The 14,178-nt window shown below is 47.4% G+C and overlaps 1 protein-coding gene across 5 annotated transcripts in view; it reads right to left on the minus strand.

Moving 5' to 3' along the window:
- LOC104556659 (CCN family member 2-like) overlaps nucleotides 1–14,178 on the minus strand; it is a 35,275-nt gene that overhangs the window by 20,787 nt on the left and 310 nt on the right. For 2 of the 5 annotated variants that reach the window (XM_062014508.1, XM_062014509.1), the window contains exons 2-3: nucleotides 13,453–13,545; nucleotides 12,246–12,355 (exon numbers count right to left, since the gene is read on the minus strand). The gene's annotated coding sequence lies outside the window, so the exon portion shown is untranslated. Of the gene's footprint in view, nucleotides 1–9,255; nucleotides 9,343–12,245; nucleotides 12,356–13,452; nucleotides 13,546–13,731; nucleotides 13,910–14,178 lie in introns of those variants that run through there. The other 3 variants (XM_062014510.1, XM_062014507.1, XM_062014511.1) reach the window with 3 other exon arrangements.

The raw sequence follows: 14,178 nt of genomic DNA on the forward strand, positions 1-14,178 counted from the left end.
GGAGTAAACACAGTGCATCTGATTGAAACCAGCTGGATTTGCACCAATATCCAGGAGATTATGGTCTCTGCTTGTCTTGTTCTGACAGTTACAGGTGTCAAAGATGGTCAGTAAAGGACTTTTGCCTTTGAAGGAACAAAATGGATGTGGCACAAAAACTGCAGTTGAGACACAACCTCTTCTACTGGGGTGTCTGGGCATGTTAAAATCTTTTTCACATGGCTTAGTGTCTGCTGGTGTCAGAGGTGGATAGCCTCCGAGCAGCTGCTTGGCTCATTAGCTCACAGACATGGAGAATGTTTGTCCTGGGAACAGTATTTATAACCTTCCTCAGCAAACCAGAGCCAAGATATTTCAAAACAGGGTTTGTGCTGGAGTGATAGCTCTCCTCCCAAATACACCACCACAGAAGCTTCTAACTGCTCCCTGGGGTTACCAGGACAGCAGGAGATCTAGAGGGAAAAGCGTGTTCTGGGTTTTGTAGGCCAGGCCTGCTTTGAGTTAAAGAAACAATTCACTTTCTTGACTTGAGAGACCTGTGGTGTTACCTGGCCCAAGCAAGTTCAGGAGGAATTGGTTCCCATTCCTCTTTGATGAGTTAGAAAGGACTGGTTTATGAGAAGAGTTTACCTGGATGCACAGGTGAGGCCTCCTACAGTGTCTGAGTGCTGCAGCAGACTATTTGCACCATTCAAGTCACTCAGATTTCATCAATAAAACCTCTTGTGACAAGAAAAGGATCTTGTGCAGGATCAGTCACTTGCCCTCTTTAAAAGCCAGGCATTTAAAACCTTATGGCCCAGAGGAGAACTAATTACAAACCAACTAGTAAGTATCTATTTGGAGATCTTCTGGCACGTTTTATAGTATCACAGCGTTTCTCAAGAAGCTTTTCCAGTGCCTGAGAGCACATATTTTCCTTCCCTGCAGAAAAGTAGCAGCTCTTTGACATTCCACTCCTCAAGGTGCCTAGTCCCTGCTGCACTAACAGTCTCTGCATGATGGATTCCTGTGACCAGTGCTGTCCAAACAAAGCCAGCTGCCAGGCTGCCCCAGAAAAGAGAAATGGCCACATCCCAGAATCTCACAGGCAAGGAAATAGCCTCTTTTTTTAGAGATGAGAGATAAAAAGCTATTCAGCAGAGGCTGTGAAGACAGGAGTCGACCCACATCCCCACATTTTCCCTAGCAGCTGCTCATCTGGGGTATTTTCCAGTCTGCCAGTAGAGGATTTGCTTTCTAACTTGTGACAAATCACCCTCGGTTTAAGACCAAGGATGGATGCTTGAAAAGCCTCAAGAAGGGATAAACAATAAAGCAGAAAATTCAGTTTAGAGAAAGTGCTGGTGCAAGCTTGTTTTGCTCTGGAGCCCAGATGGGGATCTGTGCACTCACATCAGCACCTGTCCCAGATCCAGCCCTCCCTGCAGTTGCCCCCTCCATAGGAAATGTTTACAGACACACTGATTCACAGCTGCATGTAAAACACTTTGCTGTGTCCCTGGGATGCCTCTAAGCCATAAAACACGATTTGAGAGCATGGCTGGAAAATCTTGCCACTTCCCAGGCTGGTACATGGTGTTCAGGTGTAACAGGGATGACATGGTCACTGTGCACAGTCCTGCTGAGAACCACAGCCCAGGTACCTCAGCTTTGCTTAGCATTTTCATTTTAGCATAGGACAAGCAACATGAAGAAACATGGAAGTGGCTTTCACATTTATGGGGGAGAAAACAACAGCATGCCCTTAGGTCCTCTTGCAGTTATTCCCACCCCCTGCCTCATACAAGCACAGAATGGTGGGGGTTGGAAGGGGCCTTTAGAGCTCATCCAGTCCAACCCCACTGCCAAAGCAGGTCCCACCTAGATCAGGTCACACAGGAACGTGTCCAGGTGGGTTTGGAAACCTCCTGAGAAGGAGACTCCACACGCTCCCTGGGCAGCCTGGGCCAGGGTCCCTCACCTCAGCACTCAAACAGATTTTCCTGATGTTTAAATGGAACTTTTTGTTTTAAATTCTGCAGCAGAAGGTCCATCAGCCCAAGGGAAGATGTATTTCTTTCTGATCTGCATGCCATGAGACCTACAGCAATGTGCAGAATGGAGCATAGCCTGGCCAAAGCACCCTGGCCTGACTGACTCCACCTTTTACTACTTCAATCCCCAGTCCACTCCTGTCACAGCTGTTTGCTCCTCTGCTCCTCTAGCCCAAGCCACCACCCCGTGCCTGAAACAGGAATCACTAAAGGAGCCAAAAACCTGAACTCAAAATGCAGCAAAAAGAGAGAACAGCATTTCATGCACCAGAGGCCCAGCCTGCTCCAGTGTCACCTCTGATCAGAGCCAGCCAGCCTCTTCCTCCCTTTGCTTCATTTCTCATTGTCACTAGTGACAAAAATGTGTGTCTGGTAACAAGCTGACCTTTCAGCTGAACTTCTCAGCCTCTCATCACCTCTTGAATCATATGTCAATGATTATACTAAGATTGACCATTCACCTATTCTGAACACAGTGCCTTCCAGCCACAAAGCACCTTGCAAAGCTGAAAAGCTTGGCCACAAGTCTTCAGGGAAGCAGCTTTCTACCCCAGACCTCAATGGACAACAGAAGGAAGCACAGCACAGAGGCAATTTGCTGGAGGCCACACAGCGAGCCTACAGCTGAGCCAAGAGCAAAAGGCAGCTCTGCTCACTCTCTGCACTCAGCTCAGACCAGCTGGTGCTTTGTTATTGGCACTGATGAGACAGCCACTCCAGTGCTCCCAGGGAACAGAGAGGGCTCTCTCCCAGCTGCCCTTTGCTGCCACGTGCTTCCCCGCTGGCACTAACTATCCGTGGGATTCCCAACAAGGACCTACAGTCACTGGCAACATCTGCTGCAGGGCTCTCAAGGGGCTGAGGATGGGCTGTTTTTAGCTTCTCTTGTTTATTTGTATAAGTTTGTTGCTTGCTACAAGTGTTCCCCCCCCACAGCACACACATACACCCCCCAACAGGCTCTTTCAAGCCAGGGAGCAAGGGACCTGCCATCCCACACAGGCTGCTCTGTAAGGCCCGTTCCTGTCTCCTCCCTGCAGCCAGTGCTGAGATCAGACAAAAGATTTCCCCCACCATCAGGCTGGAGAACACAGGATTGCTGTCCTGAGTCAGCCCTGGTAAACTAGGATCCTGCTTCTGGCAGCAGCCACCCACCCTCAGCACAGTTTTCCTCCCCAGGGATGCACCCAGCGAGCCAGGCAAGGCTGCCCTGGGCATGGATAATGGTTTCCTTTCCATACAGCCAACAAAACAGGAAAGACTGAGCTCCTGCTGTCCAGCTGTGTCCCAAAAGTCTCACACATTGGTTTTAGACAGAGCCAAGGTGATGTGCCCAAGGGCTGAATGAGCTCTTGAGCTTTCATGTGGACCAACAAGGGCAAAGACTCAAATTCAAAGATGTTGCTGTTTGTTGGAACAGCCCCAGATCCAGGATAGATGTTCAATACTGGATCTGTGATGTACTGAGTGCTGTCGGCACTGGCATCACTTAAAGACACTTAGGGCAGGATGTTTCACGGTGCTGGATCATCAGCCTCGTTATCAGTCCATCCCAGGACCCAGCTCTCCTCTCACACACAGCAGTGTAGGACAGAAGTCAGTGAGAGCACACAAGACAAGTCTGGCTAAAGGAGAAGTGACCACTGCTCTGTCTCCTTGCCTTCTGCATGTTTTTACTCCACTTCAAAACTCTCCTTGGTGCACTTTTCTCTTGATTTCACTGCCACCAGCAAAGAAATTGGTTAATCAGCAAAGGAAAAAACAGAGTTCCCTGAGATTTTGTTTCCTCTGTCAAAGAACATTCAAAGGGTCTGTTCAGGGTCTTCAGGGAACTGAAGAGCACTGTTTCCCCCTCATTTGTTCACCAATTCAAAGTGGAACCATTCACATCCACAACTAAACCCTTCTAAGTCAGAGGTTTGCTCCTATTTTGGAGATCCAGGGATGTCCTGAGGTGCTGAAGATGGATTCCAAACACCTCCAACTCATTGAACAAACACACGCAGTATTTATGCAGTAATGCATCACTAGGGAGCACTGCTTGGTCCAGGACTCAACAGGAGAAGGCTGGCTGCATTCAGATATACTCCAGGAGTATTTTGCAGCTCTAAGCCTTATCACATTGGGTGGGACCTTGGCTGATATCAACAGTCAGCTGGGGCTAAGCAACCAACAGATGGATACAAAATCTGACCTCCAAGGAACATTCACATGCTGTGGGCTTTGGTGCTGCCAATTCAGTACCAAGAGACTTCTCAGTCACTCAGAGTGACTTGAGTAGAGATGCTGCAAGGTCAGGGCACGCTCTGGGGCTGTCAAGTTGTCACAGCAGTTGAGAGTGAAGTGAAGGTCAGCAGAGACGTCAGGAGAAAGGAAGCCTTGTCAGGGGTTGAGTTGGGTCCCAGGAGGGAGCTGCAGTTGCTCTCCCAGGCATTATGAAATCAACAACAAGAGAGATTCAAACTGATCATAAGAAAAGAATGTCTCTGATTTCGCCCTCCTCAGCAGCGACACGCCACCCCCACGGGACAGGAGGGATGAGTAAGGCAAAGCTCCCAGCCCAGGCACCCAACCAAGGGAACTGATGGGTCCAGACCCAGGGAGTAAGCCCAGGTTTGTTCCCTCTCACTGGAGTTGTGACTGTGCACTGGAAAGCTCACCGGCTTGTATTCAGGGTGGTCACTCAGAGCTGGTGCTGTGCTGTGTGACAAACACAAAGCCCACAGTAAGTGGAATGACATGTTGGGCTTCCTTCTAAAAAGCCCAACGTTTAGGGAAAGCAAGGAGCTCACAGCACTGTGGGCTAAATCTGAACAACAGGGAAAATAAATCAGAAGAGGCTTCATGCACATACTTTTCTATGAAGAAAGCTGTTTACAATGCATGCTGCACTCCAGAATAAATCAGGGATAAACAAAGTTGAACTCTTCTCTGTCCTTCTTCCTGGGAAAAGCCATTTCCAAGAGAGAAGCAGCCCACCATCTACTGACCCCAGAAGCCCTATTTAACTCCTTGTGAATATTAGCACAGACAATGTGGAGGAGTCTTCTCCTCGCCTTGTGCCCTACTCAGCTGTATTAATACTTCCAAATGCTCCTTCCCTCACTTCTCTAGACAAAATACACCTTTCTTCAAAGCCAGCAGATGACTTTGTCTATATGCCAGCTACAGAAGAGTTTGGCAGGCACCAAGCACCAGCCACTCCAGTAGAAAGCAGGAGAAGATGAAATCATTAGTTTGCAGGAAGGGTTTAGCACCTTTGAAAACCAGGACTACCCTTCTCTGTATTTTCATGGCCATGCCCCAGATTTTATGAGACCAGCTTTCTGAGTTCCCCAGTAACCACCAGAATGGTGTCACACGTTGGGCCATTGGTCAGAGACATCCAATACTCTGTTGAGGATGGTGACTGGTTCCTTCCCTGCATCAGCACATGTTGTGTTACACACAGAGGTGCACTTTAAAGAAAAGTCATGCAGGACTTACTTTAAAGAGCCATCCCACTCTGAAATGTAGTGCACCTAGCACTGTCCAGTCTCCATATGACCTTTTTTTTCCCTGCAAACCTAGAGCCAGTCTCTCAGCTTGCTGACCATGGCAGAGCTTTTATAGCCAGTGAACAGCAGTAAGAGAATTCCCTAGTTGGGCCATCAGCCAGCCATGCAAAAGGTGCAACAGCATGAGAAAGGGCAACAGGGCAAACACAGGAACAATGAGCCAGAGCAAGGAGAAAGCAATTGCATTCTGCAGTGTGTTGGTGCTGCTGCTGCTGCAAAGAAATACTTGTGAAACAAAATCCTTCACTGTGCTAAGCCTGACCCAGTTTGGAGCTATTTGTTTTGCACTGGAAGCTTGAGAGCCTGTCCACTTCTGACTGAGAGCCTTCCATAAAGCAAAACCCCTGCTCAGCTGCCCATTAGCTCAAAGGGATCGTTGTACCATGATCCCACCACATTCTTGGGTCCTTCTCCACTTACTGTGAATAAAACCAGCCAGAAAGTCTCAACTGAAGAAATAACTTTGTTGACAGAAGAAGGAAAACATAAACCTGTTAATGTAACTATTGCTATTAATAATCTTTAAACACCCAGGCTGAAACTTGGCTAAGGCCCACAGGAAGGCAAGAAGCAAGCTCCAGGTCCTTGTGGTTCAGGAGAATTTCCTGTCCTGTCAGTGCACGTTTCCTCTGCTCCAGGCAGGGCTGGGGGCCAAGGCAAACGGCGTTCCTGCTCCTCACTGGCCGGCCCACCGGCCCAAGGAAGGGCGGCCAAGTAGCTCCAATGCTGACAGATGGGGATGTAGAAATGGAATCATTGAGAGAGCCAGGCCAAATCAGATGTGAAGGCCTCAGGGATACTGGTGGTAACTCCAGTGAGGATGTGAAGCTATTATTCAAATTAATTCTGACTGCTGCTTTCCAAAGGAAGCCAATTCCAGCAGAGTGAGGAGCATCTCTGCACCCCCCAGAGATCACTTACTGGACGTACTCGGTCATTCCCCACCTGCCTTTTGCAGCAGCCCATCAGAGCTGCAGTATTCAGAGCACACAGTCTGTAGAGATCAGGCACCAGAGCTGGCGAAGGGGCTGGAGCACAAGGGGCTGGGGAGGGGCTGAGGGAATGGGGGTGTTGAGCCTGGAGAAGAGGAGGCTGGGGGCAGACAGCAGCACTCTCTGACACTCCCTGACAGGAGGCTGCAGGGAGCTGGGGCCAGTCTCTGCTCCCAAGTGACAGGACAAGAGAAAAGGGCCTCAAGTTTCCCCAGGGGAGGTTGAGGTTGGAGCTGAGGGAGAACTGTTTTCCTGAGAGGGGTGTCAGCCCCTGTGCCAGGCTGCCCAGGGAGCTGGGGCAGTGCCCAGCCCTGGAGGGATCCTAAAGCTGTGGAGCTGAGGTGCTGAGGGCCATGGGGTAGTGGTGGGCTTGGCAGGGTGAGAGGAGGGCTGGGACTGCAGCAGCTTCAAGGGCTTTAACAACCAAAATGATTCTGTGATTTGATGATCAGATGTTACTGCTGGAGAGCAGACGGGAGCCTGAGAAATCAGCCACACTAAAGGGCAGGATCCCAGCAGGAGGGCATCCCGTGATCCCTCTGTTTGCATAATCCAGTGAGAAAACACTCTCTGTCGTGTTCTTTTTCATCATCAGACAAATTTCTGGAAATCGGACCCTTCTCAATCAGATGCCCACACGTGGATTTAGGAATCTGGGCTTGTAAATGTTTTGGGCAGGAGTTTTCCAAAGCATCTGAAGCACACACTTGTGAAACACCATCCTGTGGCAGTAAGGAGCTCAAGGTGCTCTGGAAATTGGATTTAATTAGTGCATGCAGTTTGTGAGGTTGAATTATTTCCTTAGCCCCATTTATAGATGGGAAAGCCAAGGTACAAATGAGGCAGCATGTTTCCCAAGGCTACATAGCGTGCTAGTGACTGAGCCAGAAACAGACCCTGTTGCTTCTGACTCCTAGTTTCTTGCTCTAATTACCAGAAAATTCCTCTCCTCTATGGCACAGTCAACTGGTTCCAATAATAAATCCAAGCTGTTGCAAAGATCAAGTCCATTTTTTTTCACTGCTTAGCCCAAAAAAACATGTAATTTTCAAGACACAGGTTTGGCTTTTCACCAAGGAAAGGAGTTGTTGTTCATTATTCATCTGGGTTTGGGTTTGGGGTTTTTTTGTGTTCTCTCTCTCTTTTTTAAAAGCCAAACATTCAATCACTCTGTTTAATGCAGAGTTCCTAGGCTAGGAGCACTGTAACTATCATTACCTTATAAATCTTCATTATCCTTACTATAAATATACTTCTGTATTTTTCATTCTGTTATTTTTATAACTGAATATGGCACCTTTAGCAAACCTCAAAACCCTTTCCAAAATTAAGAACTTTGAATCAAATCCTGCAGTCCTCCTTTCTGAGAAGTAAAGCTTTTTAAAACACCCTTAACCTTCCTTGGTGTATGGCCAAAGCAATAACATTAACCCATGGCTTTTCAACACGACTTTAATCACGCCGATCTACGGTGGTAAAGACAACACTGCCTTACCCAGACACAGCCAGACTGGTTTAACAGACCTTATGTCACCTATTCCTGTATGGGAATAAGCTAAATCAGGATAAAATGGCACTATTTTTAAACTCTAGCTATGGCAGAACAAAAGATTTGGGAAGAAGCTTAAATATGCACATGTACTTGGGGAAAGTACAGTAATCACTGCTGGCATAACAGATCCCTGCACAAGAGAATGACCCTGTTAAGGCAGCAGGATATTATTTCTAGCTTTGCTTTTTTAGTTCCCTGTTCTTCCTAACCTGGAACTTCAGATTCTTTGGAAGCTGGGAGGTTCTCAGATGAGTAGAAAGTAAGGGAAAATAGCTTTATCACAGTTTATGAGTGTAAAGACTGAGCTGTTGAAAGGAGAAGCCAATGTTAATTAGATCCTTAAACTCTTGTTGGCAGAAATGAGTGATTAACATTGTGGAGAAAGGATGTTTTTGTTAAAGAACTAAATCCCATAGACTCTTCCCACCTCATTCAAGAACCAGTAACTCTCTAGAAACAGGAGAACAATGGGGTACAAGCTGGAACATAAGAGGTTCCAAAGAAACACAAGGAACCCAGATACCCATCAGCTCACAGCATGCAAAAACATAGGTATCCCATGCTGGAAGAAGTGTGAATATCATCCTGTCTTCCCTCCCCTTCCTCATTCATTGGGACTGCTTCATTTTTTTAAAATACATGGTTTAGATGCTTAGAAAATTCCCTTCAGATCAACCTGCCCAGTACCTGTAACAGTGATGGTCTCATTCCCAGAAATGGTGAGGGTTTGGGTTTATTCTGGGTCATTCTGCAAGCTGGGCTGCAGCGTTACACTGTAAACCTCAACAACTGCAGGGGTCAAGGGGAGATTTGCACGTGGCATTGACATCTCTGCCAGCCAGTGACCTCCCAACCCATTTGCTGCTCCTCTATGTCACTAAATCTCATTCTAAGCACAGAGTAAGAGCAACCTTTCCCACCCCCAAAGACTGATCTAATCCCCCCACATGCACTACCAAGCATGTGCATACCATATTCAGGAGGTTCCCTGATGTACTTATAAAAACCACATTAAAAGTCCCGTAAGAAGATGAAACCTTCTGCAAAACCCTCGTGGGAATGTGTTTTGCTGGAAGTTAGGCAGCAGAGTTAGAGGAAAATGGACTCAGCCCTCTTACCTTTCACTCACTGGAAGACTGTCCTTAGCAAACCTTACCCTTCATCTTTGTTTTCTGGATTCAATAAATCCAGTTCCTTCAGTTTCCTCCCTAGGTCCAGAGTTTTAGACCTCTAGTCGTTCTTCTTGCCCTCCTTTGGTCTCCAGCTTATTCTTCTCTTCCTTAGTGCTCAAAGCTGGGAGCACCAATGCCTACCCAAGTGGCATTGATTAATTACTTCTCTGCATCATGTGACCTTCCTGCTAATACATGCCAGAATAAGATTAGTCCAACTGTTAAATTATAGTCAGCTTGCGGTCCACTAAAGCCTCTGCATCCTTCTCAGCTTTGCCACTACTGAGCTATTTCCCACTCTTTATTTATAAATCCACTCTGGTTTTCCTGATAGACCTTTTATGGACTTGGAGGAGGAAATGTAGGAAGAAATATGAATGATAATTCAACTGCATAAGCTCCTGGAGAGACAGAAAAGATGAGGTAGCCCACTGCTGAACCACTTTTGGAGCTTTCAGCGTGCCCGCCGATGGGCTGGAAAAGACTACTTAGTTATTTTACCTTCAAACAATTGGCATGAAATCCCACAACTGACTAATCTGTGCAGATTACAAACACCCTGGCAGAATGAGAGCTACTCTTAATGAAATATCCAAACCCAGGATTAAGCCTGTCCCTTGGGATCCTTATGGAGGATGTAAACAAACGAGCCCTGACAGTGAGTAAATGATGACTGTGAACATCCAGAACACTCTTATTCAACCTACTGCCATTTGCATCAGTTCTCTGAGGGTCAGCTCCCTGTAGAACCAAGGAAGGAAATAAGAAACATATTTCTTCTTTTTTGACCCTGTTCCTAAGGGCATCCAAAATGGCCCTTACTGAATCCTGGCTTGGTGAGACACAGCAGTCTGTTATTTGATCCCTGTGGGGATAGATGAGGCCTCCAAAGAAATTCCCTCAGAGGCATTAAGGACAGCCCTCAGTGAAGATATGAAGTGGATAAAGCTACAGAGGAAGAGGGATTGACTGATGGTGTGGGAACAGGAATGCAAAACAGCAAGGGGAGCTATGTGTGCTCATAGAGGGGAAACTGCTAGACCCAGGAGTAAATTCCTCTAGCCCTGTTTGCTTGTTGATGTGCACAGGTATTCTCCATGCTGAGCTCTGTTGGTGCACACAGACATTTGAGCTTGAAAGATATTCCTTTAAGGGAACAGGAATGGAGGGAGTGTCCTTGTCCTGCTCAATCTTGGCTTTGTTAGGGAATCTTACAGAACCCACAGTACCAGAGAAAAATTAACATGGAACTACCACAGAAGTGTGGAACTACCACAGAAGTGTCTTCACTTTTCCATAAGTACAAGTCTCCAGACTAAACAGCCCCAGGTGCCACAGCCTTTGCTCATAAGGAAGATGCTCCAGTCCCCTGATCATCTTGGTGGCCCTGCACTGGCCTCTCTCCAGCAGTTCCCTGTCCCTCTGGAGCTGGGGAGCCCAGAACTGGACACAGGACTCCAAATGAGGCCTCAGCAGGGCAGAGGAGAGGAGGAACAGAACCTTCTTTGACCTGCTGCCCACACACTTCTTGATGCTCCCCAGGTTGCCATTGGCTTCTTGCCAATGAGGGCACGTTGCTGCTCAAGTTTAGTTTGTTATCAATCAGCACTCCCAGGTCCCTCTCCTGGTGCTACTTCTCCAGCAGGTCAGCCCCAGCCTGTCATGGTGATGGGGTTGTTCCTCCCCAGGTACAGGACTCTGCCCTTATCCTTGTTGAACTTCATGAGTCGAGGGAGAACATCAGGTCTGTACCACTGCACTGTGTTGATATACAATAAACTGTGTCTGGATAAGAAAACCAGCAGGCACTTAGTTATCAGTAATGAGCTTTGGCTACCACTTACTTCAAAAACACCACTGGTAGCAAGAACTCAGTCAGAAATCATTTTCACTTGCTGTGCAACAGAGATGGGAACAGCAAGTGTGGTCACTAAATAAATCTGAATGTCAAGTCTGCAATGATTTGTAAATAGTACATTGGGGGAAAAAAAAGATCCCAGATCTCCCCATCACTTTAAGCTTCATCACATTTAAACAATGGGTTTGATCAAACCTTGAGATACAGCATCTCATGCAATAATGGAAAACAGCTTTTGTTGCATCCTTTCTCCTGGATTACTTAAATTACTTTCAGAATCCCAAAGCCATTCCAAGCTCAAAGCTTTGCTTTCTGTGTCTTTTACACTTTTATTTATTATTTCAATTATCCCTGGCCAAATTCATCCCTGATCTCTGTCCCTTGGCTACAGTTGTCTAAGGCAGAGAACAGACTTGGCACTTGTGAGACCAACAACAGGGAAGGCTCAAATAAAGTAACATAGAATACCAGAGGCAGAAAAACTGTTTGAGTTGGTTTCAAGCTCAAGCTAAAAATAGCAAAATCAAAATAAGATCTCCCAGGTCAGATTCTCATGTTCAAAACCATCAATTTTAAAAGCCACTCAGGGCCTCCTCCTGGGAGGTACTGAGTGACCCTGAGCTCCAGTGAAAGTTATTGAGGGTTGAAAGAGCTCTGAAGCTCTCAGCTTCAAGCCCTTCAATGGGTGAATCTCCTATGGATCAGCTGAGAAACAGACTGCCAGCAGTGCCCAGTCCTGTGTGGGCTCAAGGATCACCCCTCCAGCCTATTGCCCACTGGAATTTACTCAGCAGATTTCAGGGCCAAACTCCTAGACCAAGAAATCTCTGTCTCAACAGAGGTGACAAGATACCCAGGCATTTTGGCTGCTGACTACTGACACCCACACACAGCGCAGAGGAATCCCCACGTCCTCCTGTAATGAACTGCTGCCTCTTTGCCAGTTCACAATTTTTTAAGGGGGTATAAAGAGTTTTTCAGGTAACAATGTTCTTCTGGCAGTGGTTTTGCTCTGTCACAAGGTTAGGTGCATAAACAGCAGCCACTTCAGATGCAACATTGAATATAAAATTCTTACCTTCCCCTGGTCCAACACAATCACACGATCCTGACTTCTGTTTGCATTTCCATTGCCCAACATCCCTCTCTATGGATTATCCCAGGAAAAGCAAGTTCTGTATTACTTAGCTGGAAGGAAAAATGGAAAGGAGTTATTAAAGATACTGGACTCACTTCATGAAATGACAAAGAACAAACTACTGGCTTTGAGGAGCTGTAAGGTAATAACAGAGTATCAGCGACAGCTTTGTGGGGCTCTGCAAAGCACAGCTTGGGCTCACCATGGATGAATGACCACCTTGAAAAAGAAAACCCAAACCATCCTACCCACCCTGAAAGCTGACACCTGAAAGGCAGTCTCAGCAGGGACTTCAAAGAGGGTGAATTTGCAAGAGACACAGTTGACACCAAAGCACAAAAATGCTACTTGTCAACTAAACATCTTTATTCAACAGAGTTGTCAGCTGTGGGCCTTGCTAGCTGTCTTCATTTCAGGCCAGATTCTGCAATGTTGTAGAGAGGAGCTTGGAAAAATGACCTGAGAGTGCCCCAGGGACTCTAAAATCAGAAAACAAAATGTAAACATGTCCTTAATCTTATCATTCTTGCACACCCTTTGCTGAGTGAGAGTTGGTATTCCAGGGCCATGCTGTAGAATGGTGACACACACAGATCCTGCCCAGTAAGAACAGAAAGGATTTTCCCAGTTTCCTACTGTTCATGACAGCTTTCACTCATGAGGAAAAACAGAACAGATAACTTTTCTTTCCACTCCTCGTTGGTTTCTCACACTAGATACTGACATGAGGATGCACCAGGGCAAGATTTAAGTGAACATCCACACATTGCTCCGGAGGAGGTTTGGGAGGATTGGCTCCATCGCCCGATGCTGCTCTCATCACGCTACAACGATGCCCAATTTTCGCACCTGAAAAGCCGCAGCTAACAACCGGCGGCCCTGTGCTGCCCTCTGACGGGCTGCAAACAGCGGAGCAACGCATCTTGCTCGCCGAGACCCTGCAGCCGCAAAGGCAATAAATAGCACGGAGGTTTGGAGTGTCACTGTCATCATCAGCGGGATTTACGGTGTGCTGCAGCGACTGCACAGCCACAGGCAGTGCTTCAGCAGCTCTGCTCCACGCCTGGTTAGCCATGAGTGGGTACAGGCTTCACAAAGCAAAGCTCCCGTGACCAGAACTAGTGTTGGGGGACGCTGAACTACCAACCAGCTCCCAAGCGTGCAGCCCTCGGTGCTCCGTGTCTGCTCATAACCAGTGGTCTCGGTTGCTCCAGGAACTGCCATTCTTGCTGCCCGATGCCTGGGGGGGCAAACAGGACAAGTGTGGGGATTACAGGGTACCCAATCCAACCCCACATGCTGGGCTGACAACCTCTGCCTGCAGTCCAACCTCAGGGTCAAGGGCAACCCTGGTTTGGCTGGGATTGGGAGCAGAGTTTCTGCCTCGCTGGGTGGAGGGGAGCAGAGATTATGGCCTCTCACAAACCTCCTCACCCCAGGAAAGCAAACTGAGCCTTTGGCCTTCTGCTGACGATGCCAACAAGTGCCTGACTTCATAAACCACGTGCCAGCACCCACAGCAGTGCTGTGAGCTGTGCACTCAGAGCAGAGCTGAAAAAACTCCACGCAGCTCATTTCAGCACCTCCAGCCCTTGTGAGAAAACCTTGAAGAGACAACCAAAGTGCTTTTAGAGCACTACAGGGGTAGGAGTGATGTCCCTTTGCTATATCTGGGGTACACAACGAGCTTCCACAGTGCTCGTGCAGAGCACACACAGTCCTGTGTACTACTACATGAAGTAACTATTCGTTTAAAAGCCTCACGGCTGTTTTTAAAGCAGTCCCATGATGTGTGGGGGCCTGGGCTGTCACTCTGGAGTGCTAAAATGAATCCAGCCCCCGTCTCAGAAAACACAAGGATCGTTTAATTACG

The sequence above is a fragment of the Colius striatus genome, chromosome 24, assembly GCF_028858725.1.
Source record: "Colius striatus isolate bColStr4 chromosome 24, bColStr4.1.hap1, whole genome shotgun sequence".
In the NCBI taxonomy this organism is placed as follows: Eukaryota; Metazoa; Chordata; class Aves; order Coliiformes; family Coliidae; genus Colius; species Colius striatus.